At 46.0% G+C, this 20,016-nt stretch overlaps 1 protein-coding gene across 1 annotated transcript in view; it reads left to right on the top strand.

Annotated features, from left to right (window-relative positions):
* ADCY2 (adenylate cyclase 2) overlaps positions 1 to 20,016 on the top strand; it is a 515,387-nt gene that overhangs the window by 253,819 nt on the left and 241,552 nt on the right. The gene's annotated exons all lie outside the window — the stretch shown is intronic.

The raw sequence follows: 20,016 nt of genomic DNA, 5'->3' as shown, positions 1-20,016 counted from the left end.
AAGAGCAGGATGGCATCCGCCCACTGGGTCCTTCAGAGCAGGACCCCAGGACCCCCCATGTAGATGCCACATCCACCGTCAGTATGTGGCTGGGGATTCACATAACAGCACTTGATGGGAACACTCGGTTTCTGCGAAAGCACGTTTATTTCTCTGTGACAGCGTTGGTGTGACAGCTTGCCCCGGCTGAGACGGGAGTCCCCCCGCTCTGTGCCTTCTCGGCCCTTTGTACAGTACCCGCCCGTCTTAGTCATCTAGTGCTGCTGTAACAGAAATACCACAAGCGATGGGCTTAACAAACAGAAGTTACTCCCTCACAGTCTAGTAGGCCACAAGTCCAAATTCAGGCCTCCTCCAGGGGAAGGCTTTCTCTCTCTGTTGGCTCTGGGAGAAGATCTTCCCTGGCCTAGGAGTGTCTCAGATGCAGGGATCCTGGGTCTAAAGAACATGCTCTGCTCCTGGTGCTACTTTCCTGCTGGTACAAAGTACCCAGTCCTCTGCTCACTTCTCTTTCCTTTTGTCTCTTACAAGATAAAAGGTGTTGCAGGCCACACCCCAGGGAAACTCCCTTTACATTGGATCAGGGCTGTGACCTGAGTAAGGGTGTTACATTCTACCCTAATGCTCTTTAACATAATCTAATCTTGTCTCGTTACCCACAGGCAGAGGTTAGGACTTATGACACACAGGAAAGTTACATCAATCACAAAATGGAGGACAACCACACAATACTGGGAATCAGGACCTCACCAAGTTGACACAGATTTGGGGGGGACACAATTCAGTCCATAACACTGCTGTTCACAAAGGAGGAGGTGATCACAGTCATTCCTGAGCAGGCTAACTGGAGTCAGGGAGACAGGTCTAGAAGGACCTTGTCGTTGTGGATGGTGGGGGCAGCCCTAGGATGAGGCGTAGAAATGTACATTGGAGAAATGCATAGATTGTGATGAAAAGTCACAGAAAAACAAGGCATGAAGATGAGTAGACTGTGTGGGGAGACAAAGCTGGGCAGTGTCATCAGGGGTGGGGCTAGCAGGGCAAGCGGTTACACTCTGAAGGGAAATCCACCCACGAAGGGGTCCCGTGTTGGACATCCTTAGCTTCAGGGGATGGCAGGATATCCATTGAAATGGTTTTCTTTTTCATGGGTAGGTTTTATTTGTCACCAGGAGCCCGGTCTGTTCTCTGTGAACACTGTACTCCACTCCTCAACCACTCGTCATCATACCTGTGCCATTACCAGCATTTGGCAGCTAGAGTGTGTTTAATGTTTGTTATTATACTACCGATCCTTAAATTGTATCGGATTAGTGTGTCCCATAGAATTGCATCAAAATATATGATGATGGTAGAAGCAAACCGCACCCTTTTATTTTGGAACTGAACTTTTGTTTTTGCATGGAATAATGAATAATATCAAATTCCTTTTTGAAAACGGGGGTGTTTGTTCATTGAGTCAACAAATATTTATGAAGCAGCTAGTTCAGGCATGATTCTAGGCACTGGGGTATGGCTGTGAATATTGCTTTCTCACTGGTATGATTAGCAAATTTAGTGGTTTGTCTTTTTAAAAATGCATTTAGAGGGGCAACAAAGATATTCAGTAACTGGTGTTTAGTTCCTTGGCCTATATGTATATCGAACTCTAGAGTCAATATTAAGAGACAAAACCAGTTGTTCGGTGGGGTCTGTTATCCAGCATCTTTTCATATACTTCATGTTCAGCTATGTTTTAAATGTGGGTTTTAGAAAATTCTATAGTTTCAACAAACAGAACTTATAGTCTATGTGCTATATAGAGTTCAGCAGTTTTGAGATAGATGGCTTCCTTTTCTCAAACAGTAAACACTGGATCAGCTTAGTCCTGACAGTCATTTTAGTTCTTTTCTCCGTCACTCCAGAATCCACTTCCAAATGGCAATAAGGCTGGGGAAATGGAATTCCAAGAAGACAGGTTACATAACCTCATATTTATAGTACCAACTTTGACAAAAGTCCTAAGTCCCGCTACTGACGTCATCTGCACTTCATATTTCTCTGAAGAGACCTTGAACAGCCAAAAACATCTTTGTCACTAGAGCTGTGGGGTTCACCGGGTCACTCATGCCACACTTTGTCCTTACATAGCTCATCAGCTAGACCAGGGTGGGAACATCATGGGAGATATTACACAGGCGTGCACTTACTATTTTTTTTTTTTTAAAAGGAACGAATGATCTTTCATAAGGCAAAAGGGAAATAAGAAGTTACATTGCTGTTGTGTGTTAGTTGCCAACACGTCAGCTCTGACCTTATGCACAACGGAACAAAACGGTTCCCCCCCCGCCTCCCCGTGCCATCTTCATGATCACTGGTATGTTCAAGGCTGTTGTTGAGGCTATTGTGTCAACCTACCTTGCTAAATGGTTTCCCTCGTTTTCGCTAACCTTACCAGGAAGTGATTGCTCTTCCTGATGACATGACCAAAGTAAGCAAGCCAAAGTCTTGCCGCCCTTGCTTCTGAGGAGCATTCTGGTATAGTAAGAATCTATAATAAAATACAGAAACCCTGGTGGCGTAGCGGGTAAGTGCTATGGCTGCTAACTAAAAGGTTGGCAGTTCGAATCCACCAGGCCCTCCTTGGAAACTCTGTGTGGCAGTTCTACTATGAGTCGGAATCGACTTGACGGCAGCGGGTTTTATAATAAAATATAATATGACATCTCAAAAGTAATTTGCCACAAAAAATTGGGGAGCCAACTTCCAACTCTAGTCACAAAAAACACTACTTTTCTTGTTTAGAAAATATGTTCCTAAAATTGGAATAAAATTTTTTTTTCAGACCAGTATGTAATTAAATGGGAATGAGAAATTGTCTTGAAACCATCAAGGTGGTATAACATGATGGCTTTAGAGAGACAGAGAAGAACTGGCCAGTGGCCGTGTATGTGGGCTTCACAGAGGGGAGCAGTCCCCAAAACATGGTGCCGGGTGGGGCCACAGGCCAAATTCAGCTTGTCAGGGTTCGGAGCTTCCACGTGTCCTTCCTGCCCACCGCTCCCCACACACTGCATTTTCTTCATCCACAGTCACCATCAACGAGAGGGATGTCCTTCAATGTGCTATATTCCGGGGCAGGGAACACACGGTGAGCAGCCACAGTGCACTTGGTTTCAGCCGTTGGTAAGATAAAAGAAATACTGTCCTATTTAATGTTACGTGTCAGCAGCTGCCTCAGAGCAAGCTGACACCCCTAATGGTTGGGAGACTGCCGTCTTGAATGGTTGTTTTTGTGGTTACCGTGGAGTCAAGTCCGACTCAGGGCACCCCGTGGGTGCAGAGTAGAACTGCTCCACAGGTTTTTTAAGGCTGTGACCTCTTAGAAGAAGATTGCCAGGGCTGTCTTCTGAGGTGCCTCTGGGTGGGTTCAAACCACCAACCTTTCGACTAGTAGCCCAGCACTGAACTGTTTGCACCCCCGGGGACCACATCTTGAATGGTTGCTGAACAGTTACTCAGTGTTTTTGAATGCTGTTGCATAGCTACTTAGCGGTTTGTGTCTGCTGCCCTTCATCCTCAGGGGCAGTGCAAGGGACCAGTGAGCCTCGGCAGCGGCCCCTCCAGAGCCCAGGATGCATTATCGGGGGTTGTCTAGGGGTGCTGAGAGCATCTCAGAACTGCTCAGCACTGTCCTTTCTTTGTTTCCAATTTTGTGATGTTTTCCCTCTATGCAAATAACATGAATTTCTAGAAATGAAAAAAAAATGTTTGAATGAAGTGGCTATTTGTACCCTGAGGTTTTAGGGGAGGAGGGAATGAAAAACGTTGGCAGAGAGATTCTGAGTTTAGTTCTTGCCCTAAATGTGCCCTCATGTGTAAACTATAGACAGTGTTATTTTTCTGCTAGGTAGGAAAAGTCACGCGTTGCGTTGGGGCTGAGGCTATCCTCGGGGATGAGTATGTTCTCCGTGAGTTGTGACTTTTGTCCTGAGTTTACATCCCGCAGTAAAAACCATCTCTACAGCACCCTGACTGTGCACAGAAGCTTCTTTGTCAGACCTGGAATATGGAATAGACTCTCAGGAGTGGATGGCAGCCAGCCTCCCAGCAAAACAAGTGCTGTCCTTCCTCACTGCCTCAGCGGTGGAAATAAATGTGGCTTCTGTGGGAGGACAAACCTGCTGTGAATTTTTATGTAAAGAAAATAAACCCTCGTTAACTTACGTGGACCACCCGTCTGTCGGTCTGTTGTTCTGTGGTGGCTCATGTGTTGCTGTGTGATGCTAGAAGCTATGCCCCCAGTATTTCAAATACCAGCAGGGCCACCCATGATGGACAGTTTTCAGCAGAGCTTCCAGACTAGGACAGACTAGGAAGAAAGGCCTAGTGATCTACTTCTCAAAACCAGCTGGTGAAAACCCTGTGGAGCACAACAGAACATTGTCTGATAAGTGCTGGAAGATAAGGTCCCTAGGCCGGAAGGCGCTCAAAACGCACAGTGGTCACAAAAGTTTCAACAACCATGAAGATGGCACAGGACCTGGTGACCTTTCATTCTGTTGTATGTGAGGTCGCCATGAGTTGGAATCAACTCAATGGCAAATAACAACAATTTATGTGTTGTCTTTGTTTTGGTGTAATTCAGAGAGTTGTCTGGTCTACCCTAACCTGCAACCACCCTGGGATTAGACAGGACAGCCTGCATGTTCTCATACAACGTAGTAGTTAAGCGAGCCACTGGGACCCTGTGTTTCCCTGGATTTTTCTCCCTAGTGTGGGGGTTTAGTGAGTTCAGGAGACTTTGAGGTTTTCCTTAGATGCAAAGTTTTTTTTACGCTGCAGCCTTCAGTGGAGCACCTGAGTGGGCTTGCATGTCCACGGCTGGATGGACAGGTTAACAGATCCATCTTCATGCCAGTGTGATAGCAGGTAACATTACGGCGTTACTGAGTGCATCGTACACGTTGTTTCATCACGTTCTTAGGTAAGGTGTTCTAGAAGTTGTTTTTGATTCATGCTGCTAATTATTTGTTCCTTTTCAAAAGGGGTAAAATGAGAACCGAAGCAAGTAGCCACATCCCCAGCGTGAAACGCATGGTGCTTAACAGGTTGTTGTTATTGTTGTCAGGTGCTGTCCAGTTGGCTGTGACCCATAGTGACCCCATATACAACAGAAGGAAACACTGCCCAGTCCTGTGCCATCCTCACAATCATTGCTTTGTTTGAGCCCATTGCTACAGCCACTGTGTCAATCCATCTCATTGAGGGTCTTCCTCTTTTTCGATGACTGCGTGCTTTACCAAGCATAATGTCCTTCTCCAACGACTGGTCCCTCCTGATAACATGTCCAAAGTACATGAGACGAAGTTTCACCCCCTTGCTTCTCAGGAGCATTCTGACTGTACTTCTTCCCAGACAGATTTTTTGGTTCTTCTGGTAGTCCATGGTATATTCAATATTCTTTGCCAACACCATAATTCATAGGCATGAGTTCTCCTTTGGTCTTCCTTATTCATTCTCCAGCTTTCACATGCATATGAGGGGACTGAGAATATCATGGCTTAGTCCCTGGCCAGCTCTAAAACTGTCTATCCAGCATGTAAATGACATCCTGGTAAGAAAGTGGTCAGTAGCTGGCCTGGCCATTGAACCCTTAAGCAGTAGCATTAAGCAACAGAAATCAGCTTCTACCCTGGCCTGAGCAGGCCTGCATTGTAAGTGACCATCCCAATGTGTTACGCCGTATTACATATCTGTCTAAGTCTCCTAGTGCTGCTATAACAGAAATACCACAAGTGGGGGCTTTAAAGAACAGAACTTTATTTTCTCACAGTCTAGGAGGCTAGAAGCCTGAATTCAGAGTATGGCTCTAGAAGGAGGTCCTTGTCTATTTCGGCTTCTAGTAGCCAGCAGTCCTTGGAGGTTCTGGATTTGTAGATACTTCTGCCTCCCTTGTCATCTGATTTCTCCCTGTTGCTCCCCTTTTCTCTGTGCTAATCTGCTGTTTTTATACGTAAAAAATGATTAGATTTAAACCACACCCTGCACTAATATGGTCTCAACACAAGAAAAGTGATCCCCTATTACCAAATGGGATCACATCCACAGGGACAGGAGTTAGGATTCCAACATGTATGTTGGGGAAATATTTTAACCCGTACCAGCATCTGTATTTGGTATCTCTGGCTGTACATTTTAAACTGCCCACTAATGGTTTCCACCATGGTGTGCTTTCCCCACTGTGTCTTTGCTGCTTTCTGAATTGTTTGTTGAGACTCGGGAAGGGGCGGGCAGTGGGGCTGATTGATTTTTCTAGAAAGGCAGCTGCATTCCTGGATTGAACATTTATTAAAAAATTACAGCTGTAGTTGTAAGTGCTATCTCATTCTCTGGTAATCGCTACTCGAAAGGTTTTAACCGAGGTAGAAATAATGAAAAAGTTATTTTTAAATATTTCAAAACTACCACTCATCCGTCAGTGTGTTGTGTTGTGCTGAGCTCCATGTTACTGTGATGTTGAAAGCTATGCTACTGGTATTTCTAAAACCAGCAGGGTCCACCCATGGTGGACAGTTTTCAACAGAGCTTCCAGACTAAGACAAGCTAGGAAGAAGGATTTGGCAGTCTACTTCTAAAAGACATTGGCCAGTGAAAACCTTATGAATAGCAGGGAGACATTTTAAAATAGGCAACTAATAATAACAACATGGAAACCATGAATGGAGATCAAATTTGACTGGAAAATTGGTAAAATAATTAATGGCATAGGACAGAAACTCAAGCCTCTACTAGTATTAACTATTTTTTAGGAATATATTAAATATATTTATATAAACAAACCAATCCCAGTCCCGTCCAGTCAATTCCGACTCATAGCAACCCTACAGGACAGAGTAGAACTGCCCCATAGAGTTTCCAAGGAGCGCCTGGCATATTTGAACTGCCGACCCTTTGGTTAGCAGCCATAGCACTTAACCACTATGCCACTAGGGTTTCCGTATATTTATATAAATACTGTTTTATATTTATAAAATGTTATTTATATTTATAAGTATTATATATAAATATATTAAATGTTAAATATCAGATTAAATATTAAAAAAATAATTTTTTCTTAGCAGAAAATCAGCACACGTGAATGGGTAGGCCATTATAACCATATTCCTAGGGGGATAGATACCCAGAGCTTAGAATTTTCAAGGTTGGGCAGTTTTACTAAAAGCGTTGGTTGTTGGGCACTGTTGCATTGATTTCAACTCTTAGTGACCCCGTGTAACAGTGTAGAACTGCCACATCGGGTTTTCTAGGCTGTAATCTTTATAGAAGCAGACCTCCAGGTCTTTCTCTCATGGAGCAGCTGGGGATTTGAACTGCCAACCTGTTGGTTAGCAACCGAGCACTTAATGATTGGGACACCAGGGCTCCTTACTAACAGCGTACCTTCTTTATAAGAATGAAAAAAAGCAAAGCTAGGCGTTCCACATGAAGATAAAAATCACTTAGGCAGTGGAATTACTGGAGTCCAAACAAAAGCAAAACAGCAGTGGGCAACAGCTTGGCCATCGCCTTAGGCTACGTAAGAACGCAGCTGCGGGCAGACAAGCTTTCTCTCTCCTGTACCACAACTCCTGCTGTGGTGGCGGACCCTTCCAAGTGACAGGAGCCCTGGGAATGACATCTGGCCTCACTGTCCAATTTTCCTCGGCGTTTGCAGACCTGTTCTGGGCACCTTTCTGGCCTCTGTGTACCAGGACCTGTTGGAAATAAAGACTTCATTTTCTGAACAGGTAGCATAGACTAAACACACTAGCCTTGTTATCGCTGACCACCACACATGAGCCTTGTTATCACTGACCACCACACATGAGCCTTGTTATCGCTGACCACCACACATGAGCCTTGTTATCACTGACCACCACACATGAGCCTTGTTATCGCTGACCACCACACATGAGCCTTGTTATCGCTGACCACCACACATGAGCCTTGTTATCACTGACCACCACACATGAGCCTTGTTATCACTGACCACCACACATGAGCCTTGTTATCGCTGGCCACCACACATGAGCCTTGTTATCCCTGACCACCACACATGAGCCTTGTTATCGCTGACCACCACACATGAGCCTTGTTATCGCTGGCCACCACACATGAGCCTTGTTATCGCTGACCACCACACATGAGCCTTGTTATCGCTGGCCACCACACATGAGCCTTGTTATCCCTGACCACCACACATGAGCCTTGTTATCGCTGACCACCACACATGAGCCTTGTTATCGCTGGCCACCACACATGAGCCTTGTTATCGCTGACCACCACACATGAGCCTTGTTATCGCTGGCCACCACACATGAGCCTTGTTATCGCTGACCACCACACATGAGCCTTGTTATCGCTGACCACCACACATGAGCCTTGTTATCGCTGGCCACCACACATGAGCCTTGTTATCGCTGACCACCACACATGAGCCTTGTTATCGCTGACCACCACACATGAGCCTTGTTATCGCTGACCACCACACATGAGCCTTGTTATCGTTGACCACCACACATGAGCCTTGCTATCGCTGACCACCACACATGAGCCTTGTTATCGCTGACCACCACACATGAGCCTTGTTATCGCTGACCACCACACATGAGCCTTGCTATCGCTGACCACCACACATGAGCCTTGCTATCGCTGACCACCACACATGAGCCTTGCTATCGCTGACCACCACACATGAGCCTTGCTATCGCTGACCACCACACATGAGCCTTGCTATCGCTGACCACCACACATGAGCCTTGCTATCGCTGACCACCACACATGAGCCTTGTTATCGCTGACCACCACACATGAGCCTTGTTATCGCTGACCACCACACATGAGCCTTGTTATCGCTGACCACCACACATGAGCCTTGCTATCGCTGACCACCACACATGAGCCTTGCTATCGCTGACCACCACACATGAGCCTTGCTATCGCTGACCACCACACATGAGCCTTGCTATCGCTGACCACCACACATGAGCCTTGCTATCGCTGACCACCACACATGAGCCTTGCTATCGCTGACCACCACACATGAGCCTTGCTATCGCTGACCACCACACATGAGCCTTGCTATCGCGGACCACCACACATGAGCCTTGTTATCGCGGACCACCACACATGAGCCTTGTTATCGCGGACCACCACACATGAGCCTTGTTATCGCGGACCACCACACATGAGCCTTGTTATCGCGGACCACCACACATGAGCCTTGTTATCGCTGACCACCACACATGAGCCTTGTTATCGCTGACCACCACACATGAGCCTTGTTATCGCTGACCACCAAATGAGCTCTGCTGGAATCTAAGGCTCAGCGGGCCATGGGGGCATCTCGGTTCTGATGGAAATGACTACCCCACCCCAGAGAAAAGGTTTGGTGAGTGGTGTTGACTTTTTCTCAATCTGAGACAGGAAGCAATAGCCAGAGGAAGAAATGTGCCTTAGAATGAAGCACAAAACACACACCTGGCACGAGAGGGGTCCAGTGTGTGAAGGTCCCTGCTGGTGCCTTAGCCCAGGCTCCTTCTCTGGCCCTGCCCATCTGCATACCTGCTGACCACCAAGGCTCAGGATCCAGAAGCCATCTTGGCAGCCACTTGAGAATTTACCAGAAGACAAAATGCTTCAGGGTCCATTTCCCTCTAGCAGGCTGCCTGGACCCATTCTTGCCACCCTGAAACCAGACTGTGAATCCCTTGGTGGCAAGAGCTGTCTTTTATTTTGTTACTCGTCTTTATGTTCCTAGAACCCAGTACAATGACCTGCATGGATAGAGAGGGAGTGAACACACACTCTGCAAACACTGTCTGACAAACGTCATCGATATCCCCTGCACCAGCTTACTTGTGCCCTCTCCCTCTGTGATAAACCGTATAATATACCTAGAGTAATCAGTCTGACAGTGTTATCGGTCTGGCAGTTTGCTGAACTGCGGTGGCTTGCACGTTGCTATGAGGCTGGAAGCTATGCCATCAGTGTTTCGAATACCAGCAGCGTCACCCATGGTGGACAGGTTTCAGCAGAGCTTCCAGACCAAGACTAGGAAGAAGGACCTGGCGATCTACTTCCAAAAATTAGCCAGTGGAAGCCCTGTGGATCACAGCAGAATATTGTCTGATATAGTGCTGGAAGATGAGCTCCTAGGTTGGAAGGCACTCAAAGCGCACAGCAGCTGCAACAATGGACTCGAGCACACAGTCATGAATGTGGTGCAGGACTGGGCAAGATATCAACAGCAACATTATGTACAATGTTAAAACCACACCCAGCAACACCGCACACGCCTCATGGTCCATAACACCCAGCAACACCGCGCACGCCTCATGGCCCATAACACCCGGCAACACCGCGCACGCCTCATGGTCCATAACACACAGCAGCACTGCGGACGCCTCATGGCCCATAACACCCAGCAACGCTGTGCACGCCTCATGGTCCATAACACACAGCAGTACTGCGCACGCCTCATGGTCCATAACACCCAGCAACGCTGCGCACGCCTCATGGCCCATAACACACAGCAACACTGTGCACGCCTCATGGTCCATAACACACAGCAACACTGCGGACGCCTCATGGTCCATAACACCCAGCAACACTGTGCACGCCTCATGGCCCATAACACCCAGCAACGCTGCGCACGCCTCATGGCCCATAACACCCAGCAACGCTGTGCACGCCTCATGGTCCATAACACACAGCAGCACTGCGGACGCCTCATAGTCCATAACACCCAGCAACGCTGTGCACGCCTCATGGTCCATAACACAGAGCAGCACAGCGGACGCCTCATAGTCCATAATACCCAGCAACGCTGTGCACGCCTCATGGTCCATAACACACAGCAGCACCGCGGATGCCTCATAGTCCATAACACCCAGCAACACTGTGCACGCCTCATGGTCCATAACACACAGCAACACTGCTGTGGACGCCTCATAGTCCATAACACACAGCAACACTGCTGCGGACGCCTCATAGTCCATAACACCCAGCAACGCTGTGCACGCCTCATGGTCCATAACACACAGCAACACTGAGCACGCCTCATGGCCCATAACACCCAGCAACGCTGTGCACGCCTCATGGTCCATAACACCCAGCAATGCTGTGCACGCCTCATGGTCCATAACACACAGCAGCACTGCGCATGCCTCATGGCCCATAACACCCGGCAGCACTGTGCACGCTTCATGGCCCATAACACCCAGCAACACTGAGCACGCCTCATGGCCCATAACACCCAGCAACGCTGCGCACGCCTCATGGCCCATAACACCCAGCAACGCTGCGCACGCCTCATGGTCCATAACACTCAGCAACACTGCGCACGCCTCATGGTTCATAACACCCAGCAACGCTGCGCACGCCTCATGGTCCATAACACCCAGCAACGCTGCGCACGCCTCATGGCCGATAACACCCAGCAACACTGAGCACGCCTCATGGTCCATAACACCCAGCCACACTGTGCACGCCTCATGGCCCATAACACCCAGCAACACTGAGCATGCCTCATGGCCCATAACACCCAGCAACACTGAGCACGCCTCATGGCCCATAACACCCAGCAACACTGAGCACGCCTCATGGTCCATAACACCCAGCAACACTGTGCACGCCTCATGGTCCATAACACACAGCAACACTGCGCACGCCTCATGGCCCATAACACCCAGCAGCACTGTGCACGCCTCATGGCCCATAACACCCAGCAACACTGAGCACGCCTCATGGCCCATAACACCCAGCAACGCTGCGCACGCCTCATGGTCCATAACACCCAGCAACACTGCGCATGCCTCATGGTTCATAACACCCAGCAACGCTGCGCACGCCTCATGGTCCATAACACCCAGCAACGCTGCGCACGCCTCATGGCCGATAACACCCAGCAACACTGAGCACGCCTCATGGTCCATAACACCCAGCCACACTGTGCACGCCTCATGGCCCATAACACCCAGCAACACTGAGCACGCCTCATGGCCCATAACACCCAGCAACACTGAGCACGCCTCATGGTCCATAACACCCAGCAACACTGTGCACGCCTCATGGCCCATAACACCCAGCAACACTGTGCACGCCTCATGGTCCATAACACACAGCAACACTGCGCACGCCTCATGGTCCATAGCCACCCTCACAGTCCCTAATGGCCTCGCACCATCCTGAGTCTCACTCTTAAGTGCCTCACTCTGTCCTTGATAGTTGCTGTGGAGTTCATTCTGACTCATGGAGAGCCAATGCGTCTCGCTCTATCTCTTCTGAATTCTGTGCTGGTTAAATGTAACCTGCAAACACTTTATGATGGTTCTCACCGAGCCCAGGCACTATTAGACATGTCTGCCTGTGATGAGACTCACTTTATCATTTGCCAAAGCAACAGCATCAAAGTGGTGTGGGGCAGTGTCTGATCTCCTCCAACCCCACAAGGGGGAAGGAGAACCACGGTCACCAGCACAGGGCTGACTCCCGTGAGGCAGAGGCCAGACAAGCCTCCTTTCTCCACCATCTTTACCAACTCTGACACCAACTGTCCCTCCCACGGCACTCTACTTCTCTGTTGAGTTCAATAATTAATTGCAGTGGCCACACAGAAATTACAGACTATACTCACAATTACAGTGTTTGTTAGGGAAGCCAAAACACCGAAAACCAAACCCAGTGCCGTGGAGTTGATTTCGACTCATAGCGACCCTATAGGACAGAGTAGAACTGCCCCATAGAGTTTCCAAGGAGCACCTGGTGGATTCGAACTGCCGACCCTTTGGTTAGCAGCCATAGCACTTAACCACCATGCCACTAGGGTTTCATTAGGGAAGCAGCAAGTTACAGTTATGGCTGAGGAGCACTCAGGGCAAAGTTCTTCCACCAGGACAGCTTCTGCCCAGCCATGCTTGCAGACACGGCTCTCCCCGGCCCGAGGCCTCTCCCCGGCCCGAGGCCTCTCCCAAAGGCCCTCACTATTCTTTCTCCGTGGGCTGGGAAGCCCTCCACGCTGTGTCCTGCTGCCGGGTCTCTGCTGTCAAGTCTCTCCTGCCATCGCTTCTCACTGTCTTCATGGTTACAGCTCTCTCTCTGTGTCTCTCGGTCTGCTGCTTCCAGGAGCTGCTTAGAGCAGGGATCACGGGTCCAAAGAACGCGCTCTCCACTCCTGGGTGTTCTTTCTCAGTGATGGAAGGGTCCTTCTCTCTGCTCTGGAATTGGCTCTCTTTTAAGGCAAAACTAACCAATTCCCTTACCAAAAAAAAAAAAAAAAAACCAAACCCAGTGCCATCGAGTCGATTCCGACTCATAGCAACCCTTACTGAGTGACAATTACCCTATCACAGTCCCACCCAGTCACCTGGGTGGGAGTTACAAGACCACACACAAAAAAGGCCACACACAAAAGTAATTAACCCACCACAAGCATTAAAACCAGTTGCCATCAAGTGGATTCTGACTCATCCCTATAGGACAGGGTAGAATGGCCCCGTAGGGTTTCCTAGGTTGTAATCTTTTGGTTAGCAGCTAAGCTTTTAACTACTGAACCGCTAGGGCTCCTTAAAGCAATACGGATCACGTTAAAACTTCAAAAAATAAACACCAAAGGTTTTACATTTCCTGGTCTCTGTATTCCTCTCCCCAGTAGTTTCTATTGTAATTTTTGCTCAAGTATTCTCTAAAGTTGAGTTATTTTAGCCTCGTTTTCAGAGAAGTGATCAATATCTTCCCAGTAGGAAGTCAAGATAAAGGGTTTCTTTTGTGTAATAGGAATGACGCAGTTTCTATGTCAGAGAAGAGCTGCAAGCTTGAAATCATACCAGCCTGTTAACTTCACCTGTATCTGCCGGAGGACCTGCATTTTAACGAGGCTTTATTAACACACGAGGCTGGCTCAGGGACACAATTGTGATGACAGTTTGCAGGGTAACGAATTTTTAAAACAGTGTTAGATTTTGACATTGATGAGAACAGTACTTAACATAATTACTATTTCAGTTCTTTGCTGGTGAATTTTATTAACACGTTGAGGGGGGAATAAGTGTTTAGAGGAGTGTTTTGGAGTAGGGCTTCCAAAGGATGGGACAGTACGCAGAAGCGAATGTCAACAGATTCGACCTTTTAGAAAGGGGCAGGCCAATCCTGAGGATTCTATCTGGGCTCCTAAGATGCAGCACTTTCAAGTGAGTGGGACTTCTGAGATGTTGTGAGTAGGATTTTCAGTGCCTGATTGAAAAACAGAGGAAAAGCCTTTCATTAAAGAGCAAAATGCTTCATCAGCTGCTCGAAATGAATATAAAATGTGACAAATTCCATAGGAGCAAGAGTTGGCAGCTCTCTCAAAGTTGCTGATGAATAATGGAAAAAAAAGTTTAAAACTTGTCTTTAAATACAGTTTGCTTTTTCTATGCTTTCCTCAGTATTTTTGAAAAATATTCCTTTCATTTCCCATGTAAGTTAGCATTTATAGCTGCTGTCTTCTGCCTTTGTTGACATCATGGTTTTATTTTAAGTGTTTTGCCTGAGAAATGAGCAGTACGAGAATGAACTAGAGCAGCCCAAATCGGGAATACCATCATGCAAAGAAGAGAAAAATACTCGTTTTCGGGTGTCTTGTGGGTGTTTTCTCTGCAGAACGAAGAGTTAATCATTTCACCTCATAATGTCTTTATCTGGAGAATGGAGGGTGGTGGGCTCAGTGTCTCCTAAGTCTAAAGAAATCACCCTAGTCCAGTTGTCCAGCTGAGACCACTCAGAAAACCTGCTTTCTGACACTTGAGACTTCTGTATTTGCCCTGCCCAGTTGTTTTTCACTGGGGCACCAATTGAGAGATGAAGAATTTGACAGTAAAGTGCTACCATGTATGTTGTTTTAAAGAACAGAAATTCGTTTTCTCACAGTTCAGGAGGCTAAAAGTCCAAATCAGAGTCTTGGCTGTGCCAATTCCTTCCTTGCTGGCAGTCCCAGGTATTCCCGAGTTCTTTGGCAGGCCTCCTGTGGCATCTTTTTTCCCCTGTGTATGTCTCTGTATCTCTGCTGCTGTCTGTATAACTCAGAAGTGATTAGGTGTAGGACCCACCCAACACTGGTGTGACTACAAAGGGCTGATTGATGGAGCTGCATCACATTGCGTTACGGAAGGCCATCTGCCCAAGGCTAACTGATTTAATCACACGATCAAATTGTAAAACAGTGTGTGGCCAGGTTTTCAGTTCGTCGTATGGTTGGGAATGCAGTTCATGTCTTCATAGCCACCCCTTGTCCTTGACAGCAGATGAGCCAAAAGCCGGGACCCAGCTCTGGAGTGTATGTCCCTCCCTTTTTTGGCCGGGGTGGGGGGAGGGTGCTTAGGCTCTCAGGAAGCAGGGAATTGGCACACCCCTTGGCAGCCTGGCGCCCTTGAGAGGCCCTCATGTGGGGTACATCATCTGCCTAGTGCCACCATAACAAAAACGGCACGAGTGGCTTTAAAGAACAAAATTATATTTTCTTCACAGTTCTGGAGGAGAGAAGTCAAAATTCAGTGGCTCTCAGGGGAGGGTCTTGTCAGTAGACCAGGAGTTCCTTGCTTTCTTTGGCATCTGTCTTGTCCCTGTGTGTCTCCATGTCTAGACTGGTCTTGCTGTATCTCAGAAGTGGTTAGGTTTAGAAACCACCTTCCACTGGTATGGCCTTATTAACAAAAGAAAACCTCCTATTTTCAAACTGAATCATACCCACAGATACAGGGGTTAAGATTTGAATACATTTTGGGGGGTAGCACACAATTCAATCCATGACAGGGTGATCAGGCCATTTGTCATGACTATTGTTCAAAGGGCTTGCTGCTTGCATCTGTCCTGAGACTGGTGGGTTCTGTGAACTGTCGATTCTAGGTTGTACTAAAACTGGAGTTTTTAGAAAAAGATCAGAAACACAGGAGTGACCCAGAACTCCAAGTTTAAAGTTAAAGGATAGCATGGGCAATCATAGTACACATGAGAACTTGCATCTTTGTTTGGTGTTAATCTTGCTGACGAGTTATCCTTCTGTTCTCTACCATATGATGGCATCTCCTCATTTTAATTTTTTTGTTTAACTATTTAGATCAAATTGAACCATCTATTTTATTTGTAGATTTGTCTCTATGCCCCTGTCCCGATAGCTTTGAGGTTTTAATGGCAGTATTTTGCAATACTTCCTATAGCTTGTGCAATACCACTGTTCTTCCTTTTATTTTGTTTTTTTGGTTTGAGTTTCTTTGATTTGATGCAACGCAAAGGTACAGCTACAAGCCAATCACGTGATTAATTTTTCGCCTGTTTATTTTTTCTGCATAGACTGTGGGACCCTTTTGTCAGGTTCCCAAGTAAATTCCTTAGCTTTCCCATACAGAAACAAGGTGGTTCTCTGTTAGGAAAAAATACCATTAAATCAAGCAGCAGGTTTTCAGGGTTTTCTCTGCAGAATTCTCACAAAATGTTTATAAGTTTATTTTGAATTTTTATTAGGTTTTAGTGTATGCCTTTGGAGTCCCTGGGTGGTGAAAATGGTTAAGTGCTTGACTACTAACCCAATGGTTGGTGGTTTGAACCCACCAGAGGTGCCACAGAAGACAGGCCTGGCAATCTGTGTCTAGAAGGTTACAATCTTGAAAACCCTATGTCTACTCTGCCAGAGTTGACACAGTGACAAATGGAAAAAAAAAAAAAGTGCTTTTCTTAGCTTCCTAGGACTGCTGCAACAAAATACCAAACACTGTGTGGCCTTAAAGAACAGGAATTTATTTTCCCGCGGTTCTGGAGGACAGACGTCCAAATTCAGGGCATCTACAGGGCTATGCTGTCTCTCTCTGCTCTGGGGCAAGATCCTTCCTTGTCCCTCTCAGCTTCTGTAGCCCCAGGCACCGCTTGGTTTTCCTTGGCTTATAGACACATCTTTATGTGGCGTCCCCCTACGCCCCACCCCACACCAGATGAATCTCCGTGTCTGTTCTCCTCTTTATAATCCTACTCAGAAGGGATTAGGACCATCCTGCTGCATGTGATCTCATGTTAACTGGTCACAGCTGCAAAGAAAGAACCAGTTTCCAAACGAGGTCCTGTTCACCGGCGTTAGGACTTCAGCATATCTTTTGGGAGACAGAGTTCACCTGTGACAGTGCTCTTGTGAAAACTGTATCAGCCTTTAAATGCCTTTACCTGATTAGAGGCACTCTACGTGAATACTGTAGAGGTGTTATGTTTATCTCCCACCAGACGCTTCATAAATCCTCCATCAGTTCTAATACTGCTGTTTTTAGGATGGATACACAGTTACCACCTTCAGACTACACATCTTGTTTTGCTACCTTGAATTTGCACACCTTCAGGTGTTGTTGAAAGCTTCCAAAATTCTGCGGACTGGCATGATTCTACCCGGAAGTTCTATTAGTTCCCTTGGTTACAGGAAGTGCCATTTGTGTTCTTTTTTATAAATGCATACAAAAAAAACATTTTAAAAGTATGTGTGATGAAGCATTTTCTATCTTCTCCAAACCTTTCTTTTTTAAGCCATGTCATTTTGATTTTGCTTTTAAATATAAACTTGCCATATTTTATGCAAATAATATGCATGTTATACGTTTTTGCAGACCACAAAACACCCCCGCACGTTATTTTCATAAGTGTGCTATACTAATGTTTTTTTACAGGTTGCTGACTTCAGTTGCAATTTTTTTTTCTGTCCAATGGATTTAATGTTACCAGGATAAAACTGATCTCATGGAAACTTCATTTAAGGGAGGTATTTTCCTAAAGGAAATGCAATCAAAGGAGAACTGAAGGGGCTCATGATGACAGTGTAGGACTTGCATTTAATTCCTGACATGATCCTAAGGGATTCTAAGATTTAGGTTTTTAAACTGAAAAAAAAAATGTGCACAATATAATCGATAACTGGCTGGTTCTAGTAAAGAGATGGTGAAATTCAACGTTGAGGTGTACAAGAAGCAGAGGCCTTGCTATAGGCTCGGAAGTGTCTGACTCAGGTGAGTTACGATCACTGATCAAAGACATGGCACTAATAAGACACAATTAGACTGTGAAATAAGCAGAACCTATAGCTTAATGGTTTCACTTACGATGACCTGATAAGGTTTTTGAGTTCAGCTGTTGAGCAGAGAGGACCATGCATCAGTTTTGCTTTGTTTATTCCTCCGATTAAAAGGCAGAGCTGGAAGTTGACTGTGATAATTATGTCAGTGCGGATTGACTCGAGGTTCCCACGGATAGCTACTCGTGCCGTTAATGCCAGGGCTGGCTCGGCTTTGTTTATGCTTCCAGTTGACAGCGTGTGATTTATGGACAGGCTTCAGTAGCTTCATGGTTCTGATTGATGGCTCAAAAGCGATAAAGAGATAATTATCAACTTAAATTAATAGAAACAAATGTATAGTTTCAATTGTTTATTTTCCAATTGCCAGAGTACTACCAAACTCGTTGCATGACTTCTTGACTATGGTTTATACCTTTATTACACATGTGTGATCAATAGTAACATTTTCGGACTATTGAATGAGGGTGAATGAGGCTGAAATTCACTTCTGGAGATGTCAAGGGACGGGCACAGTATATGCATGGGCACATTATGCCAGGACTTTTTAAAAAACATAATTTCATCATTTCCATGCGCTATGTGTGTGGAAACCCTGGTGGTGCAGTGGTAAAGTACTACAGCTGCTAACCAAAGGGTTGGCAGTTCGAATCCACCAGGCGCTCCTTGGAAACTCTATGGGGCAGTTCTACTCTGTCCTATAAGGTTGCTATGAGTCGGAATCAACTCGACGGCACTAGGTTTGGTTTTTTTTGGGTGTGTGTGTGCATGTTATTTATATGGGCACACTATTTTCGAAAAATATGGTACTTTGATCTTTGGAGAAATTTAGACCTTTGCACTTGTCATTGTCAAGATACCATATCTGTTATCTCTCATCCTGCCTCCTGATACTTAGTGTTTTTTTTTTTTTTTTAATGTTATGCTAATTTGTATTTCCTTTTCCTCTTAAGTATGATTTGTTAGGCTTCTTTCTGGTTTCTGATATATCTTATGAGCATTTTAGAATATGCCATCAATGTGTTAACATCATAATTATTATTTACTCAAAGAAAACAGTTGCTATCCAGTGGACCCTGACTCGTGGCAGCCCCATGTATGGCAGAGAACTGTGCTCCATAAATCACCCCAATGATACATGCAGCCCTGCTCTGTCCCATAATGTTACAGAGGGCTGGAATTGACTCCACAGCAATGAGTTTTTTTATGTTTTCTTCTTTTTTTTTTTTTTTGATATAGTCTTCCTTGCTTATAAACGTTTCAGTTCCTCTTACAAGTAAATAAAATGAGAAAAAAAGGTAACTTTTCTTAATCCTACAATGTCTTTTTTCTTGCTTCCTTCTACTCATCACTAAACTTCTGGAAAAATGAGTTAATTCTCTTTGTTTCCCTTTTGTTAATACTTGCCCACTTCTTACCCTCACTATTCAACTGCCATTTAAATTCACTGTTCAGCTGAAAACACTTGCTAAATTTAAAGCTGTTTTCTTTCCTCATCGTTGATCTTAGCAGTGTTCCTTTTGTTGCCCACATTTTTGTCCCTTTGGGAGAATTTTTTTTTTTTAATTCTTGGAGGTTAAAACAAAAACACTCCCTTTCTTGGTCCCTTTCATCTGTCAGCACCTGGGATCTCCCTCCACTTCTTTGAGTTTATTCTCTCTGCCTACCCTTCGATTGATGTTCTTTCTATTCCCACCCACCAAAAACACCTACCCCTTCAGGGTTCTGCCCGAGGGCATCTTTTCTCCATACCTGCGCTGGTCTGGAATTTCATCTCCTCTCACATATTCAAGTCTCCAGTCTGGGCTATTGACTCCTAACCCACTATTGTGGCCCTTCACGTCTCCTTGTGTTCCTGACCGATTTTTCACTGATACCATAAACTCCTTAGGTCCAAAACCCATCTTTCCCCAAAT

This window comes from Loxodonta africana, chromosome 2 (assembly GCF_030014295.1).
Source record: "Loxodonta africana isolate mLoxAfr1 chromosome 2, mLoxAfr1.hap2, whole genome shotgun sequence".
Taxonomy (NCBI): Eukaryota; Metazoa; Chordata; class Mammalia; order Proboscidea; family Elephantidae; genus Loxodonta; species Loxodonta africana.
This window is presented reverse-complemented; position numbering and strand designations above follow the sequence as displayed.